This window comes from Triticum dicoccoides, chromosome 3A (assembly GCF_002162155.2).
Source record: "Triticum dicoccoides isolate Atlit2015 ecotype Zavitan chromosome 3A, WEW_v2.0, whole genome shotgun sequence".
Lineage (NCBI taxonomy): Eukaryota > Viridiplantae > Streptophyta > Magnoliopsida > Poales > Poaceae > Triticum > Triticum dicoccoides.
In genome coordinates this window covers 58,387,671-58,392,729 of record NC_041384.1, presented here as the reverse complement: position 1 = coordinate 58,392,729, position 5,059 = coordinate 58,387,671, and positions in this window count along the sequence as shown.

The following is a 5,059-nucleotide window of genomic DNA, read 5'->3' as shown; positions in this document are numbered from 1 at the left end:
ATATATATATATATATATATATATATATATATATAGGCTTGCTAAAATGTGGCTGCGCGCATTCTACCTTATCCTACGCTCCGGCCACTTCAACCGAGCCAACCTACGCGCTAATTAAGCCGGCGCGCTAACCATGTCGAAGGGCGCGGGCGACGTAGGAAAAGGTTGATCGTAACGCTTACGACTATAACTGTTGGTGGCGTTTTGCTGGCCTCCTCCTAGACAAAAATATAGTAATGGATTACCATCGCCCTGGTGTCTCTTTACCATCGCCCATTTAGGGTCAGTGCCGGTAAAAAACCAATGCCCATTACTATATATACTTAATCTATTACTGGCAATTTTTATGGATGAAACCATCGTTCGATGTCTTAGTGCACACTCTTATGGTAAAAAATCGTAGCTCTATTACTATCTATAGTCTTAATCTACTATTGGCAATGATTAGGGATGCAACCTTCATATTTAGCTGCCGGTAAAAAACCTAGGTCCATTACTATCTACACTTAATCTATTACTGGCAATGTTTAGGAATGAAATCATGATGTCTCAGAGCCGCTGGCAAAAACCTAGGTCCATTACTATCTAACTTAATCTATTACTGGCAATGTTTAGGAAAGAAATCATGATGTCTTAGAGCCGGTAAAAAACATAGGTCCATTACCATCTATACTTACTTTATTACTGGCAATGAAAACTGACGCAAGATCATCGCGTAACGGAGCAACACATGGTAATATAAATAAACATATTACTTTATTTTGCACATGCCTTTACCCACCAAATCTGCCTTCTCAGCGACCCGCGCACCCGCCCGTGATTAGTAGCAGCAGTCGGCGTAGCGGAGCAACACATGGTAACAGAAATAAAGCTTGTTACTTTATTTTGCACATATAGTTACCCTCAAAATCTGGCCTTGTGAGCCACCCGCGTGCCCCACGCACCCGCGCGTGATTAGAAGCAGCGGCCGGCGCGTAGATTAACTAAAAATGCGCCCACGCTCACAATAGCGCAGCCGTATATATATATATATATATATATATATATATATATATATATATATATATATATATATATATATATATATATATATTCGTCACCCTGAGTGAGGAATAGTTATTCTTCACCTCCTCTCTATTTTGACGTCAATGCACCGTATTATTACGTTTCGTAATTTTTTTCTTATTTCATACATAAAAAAAGAACATAAGAAAATATGTATTCGTCGTAAAAATATTTTATGTTACTTAAAATTACGAACGTAAAAACATAGTGTAAAACATACATAAAATGCGATATTTCTGTTTTTATAACCTATTTTTTTATTTTCCTATATAAAATTTTACGTAGTGAATCAATATGAATATAACTATTTGTATTTCAAACGTAATTTATTTATGAAGCGATTATAATATTAGCTCGGGTGAAGAATAATGTATTATGCACACTGGGTATGAATAGTAACACTATATATATAGAGAGAGAGAGCGAGCGAGAGAGAGAGAGGAGGAGGAGGAGGGAGATAGAGTAACCTGCCACAACGCTAACGTAAGCTTGATCGCCTGCCGATGAAGAGCTGCGGCCTGATCCCTGCGGGCGACGAGGAAGAGGGGGCGGCGTTGGTGCCGCCTCAGGAGGCTGACGAGGCGCCACGCATGGTCGTCGACGAGACAACGACGGTACCGCTGCTGATACGACGACTGTTGAACGCCAGTCATCGTCGACCACAACGACGACGAAGCCGTGGTGGAAGACCCCGCTGCTGTCGCCGTCGAAGGGCGCCGTGGGGCCGGTGATCGGCGGCCTCCTGCTACTGGCGCTGCTCGCCGGCGTCAGATGGATCGACCTCGACGCTGTAAGTACACCCTACCCTACATCCCATCGAGTTATTAGACACACACGCTGCTCGCCGGCGTCAAATCAGTACGCACGTACTCTCCATGGAGATCACTAGCTCGCTGAACCAATGAGCGCGAAGCAGTTGCTACCAAAGGATACTTTCACCATGGACTTTGAACATATAGGAGTAGAGAAACAGACCTTCTATTCTGTCTAAAAAAATCAATTTGTATTCTAGGCAACATCAACCTCGATCAGTGACGGGACACAAGCAGTCGTTCCAAGTCGGCGTGTGATAGTAATACTTCCTTCATTTCACAAGGTGGTGCGCTCACGCTTCCTGAGATTCAATTTCGACCGTAAATTTAAGCAATGAGACCGACTGCGATGGAAGAAAAAACTATACCACTTAATTCAGGAGCAAAAGATATATCACAGAATTCGTATTTTCGATATGAATTCAGTGATATAATTTTTGCTCCCGCCGCAATCGATCTCGTTAGTTAAATTTACGATCAAATTTGAATCTCGAGAAGCACAAACGTACTATATTATGTAATGAAGGGAGTATATACGTGTACCATAGCTTTGTGCTCACGACCGAGGAAAGTGCCTCGTGGGATAGCAGTATTTTTTCTCTTATCCTTTTTTTTTGCCTATCTAACTTTTATTTTTGCGAAACGGGTTAAATCTATTATAAAGATTCACCTAAAGTACAAAGCGTGGATTAAAATGAAAGCTCGGTAGATACGTTACACCCTTCGTCCTATAATGTAAGAGAGTTTTTTTTGCAAGAATATAAGAGAGAGTTTTTAACACGGAACGGAACGGAGGGAGTATGTATGTTTGGCCTTGTAACGAAACCAAACGATCTTTTCTTTAACATCAGTACAGATGCAAGCACTCATACATACGTGCATATATTCAGATTATCTTGAGATTTACGAAGTCATCATAGACGCTTTGTCGTCGACAGAAACGTCTCCTTCCACTTAAAGCACATTGCCGAAAATTCTGAAATAAATCCAAAAATAATGCGAGCATCAAAACTTGAACTCTGGTGGGCTGGTGATACCACTGTCCCTCTAATCATCCAACCATAGGTTGGTTCGCACGAAACCAAGCGACCTGCGATGGATCGAATCCAACAAAAATGAATGAAAGAAAGAAAAGAAAAATCATGTTTCTTTTAAGGCGGTCGACCGTCCGGCGGATTGCATGCATGCCCGACCTCGATCGCCCATGTGTCCATCCCATGAGAAGGAGAGGAGAACTTTGCATGGATGGAATGGCCGTCGATCGCTTCCCAAATTTGGAATTCGGGGAGCGAGCGGAGGCGACGGCATGGCCCTGACCGGCCAGAATTTGGGATCTTTCTCTCTCTTTCTCTCTCTTAGATCCGAGGTATGTAGTCGATCCATCGAGAAACAAGCAAACACAACACGATAACGGCAAGTCTGAACATAATCCAGCTCGTATGTAATCCAGCTCGTATGTAATATACGACACAAAAACTCACAGCGTCGTGTCACTCGTGTGGTGTCGGAAGATGGGGTTCCAGGAGTCCGAGTTGAGCGTGGCGTGTGCAAGAAGAAAAGACTGTAGGTCCGAGCATGAGCTGAGCTGATGATAATCGATGGGTCCTCAACACGTACACATGCATTTACGAGTAGTTATTTTTTTTTCAAAGACGTATCATATATTTATAGAAGAGAGCAAAGTGATATACAAAAGATGCCTAAGAATATATACTTGATGGCCATTATGATTGTCCCGAGCTTCACCAGTTTCATCGCCGCATCATGCTTGAGGTAATTACTAATTGCAGTGCCAAGATCAACTGCGCAGCGACCATGAAGACAGGGAAGAGGAACTTTGAGTTCTACTAGCTATGTACGGTATGCCGGCGAGAACTTAATTACAGCGCACAGACGGATGCTCACATGACCCTGCGGGCGGCGAAGGAGAAGATGCAGCTCCGGTAGTCGAGGTACCTTGCACCAGTGGCGGCGCTAGACAGCATGTGCTGGGGACGAAACATAGAATACAATTGTCTGGGGGGCCAAAAAGCTAAAAAAGTTCTCCGTCACTGCCTTGCACGACGCTCTTCCCCGGGAACACGCTGCCGGCTCCACTTTGGGTTTTAATCCCCAAGGTTCAGTTGGGCCATACTTTCACACAAACAGTAGTCTCTTAGTCAAATTATAGTTAAAGTAAAAATCCCTCAAAAATCACTAAAGGAAAAAAAAAGCATTTCTAGAAAAAAAATTAATTTCCTGTGAAATTTTAATCATTCCATATTTGGGAAAAATCTGGGATGTGATAGTCATCAGTTTTGTTGATGTGCGTCATGTTGAAGATGTGCTAGTTTTGGCAGGTTTTCTTATTATCTAGTCAATTCTTCTTCCGCTTGTGTGGTAACTTGTCTTAATATATGTGCAGAAATAATCAACCTAATTTTTGGAGTTTGAGTTGATCTGGAAGTGCAATATGATGTTTATGCCACTCCTCTGTTTCATAATTCTTGACGTAGTTTTATTTCAAATTACGACAAGAATTGTGGTACGGAGGGAGCATAATTTTTGCTGAGCTAAAACCACTAACAGTGAGAGAAAAACTATTCGGGGAACAGAGAATGTAGTGTAGAGACCGAGCTCGTCCGCCCTAGTTGGGTTCTAGCTTCGTCCTCCTAAAGTCGGGCAGGCGTCTTTTATCTAAAAAAGTGCAAAAAATTTACTTTGAGAATTGAGATGAGTATTGCATTGTCCTTTTAAGCAAAACAATCAGTTGAATCATACCCCATGAATAATTTGACGATGGACATTTGATATTCCCTCATGCCAATTGTTCAAAATTTTGTCATTCCTCACGAAAAGTCCAGTGCCTCTAATTACAGAAGATTCCTCACAAAAAGTATGAAAAAAAAACGAAAAGCCTTTTTCCAGGAAAAAAAAACTAAAATAATGCTTCAGGCTGTCACTACCAAAATTTCAACTTTTAATTTGAGATCAACACGTTAAAAGATTCTATGGAGTTGGAGTACAATGTCATGGAGTATTTTCGTAACGAAGTCTTTATTTTCAATAGAGAAAGCACCTGCATTGGATACACTTATAACAAAAGGGACAAAGATACACACATCGACCGGATCTAGTTTACAACTCCTCTTGCTGAACTTCACTTAGGAAAACAAAGGGAGAAAAGTAATCATGAATCGAAG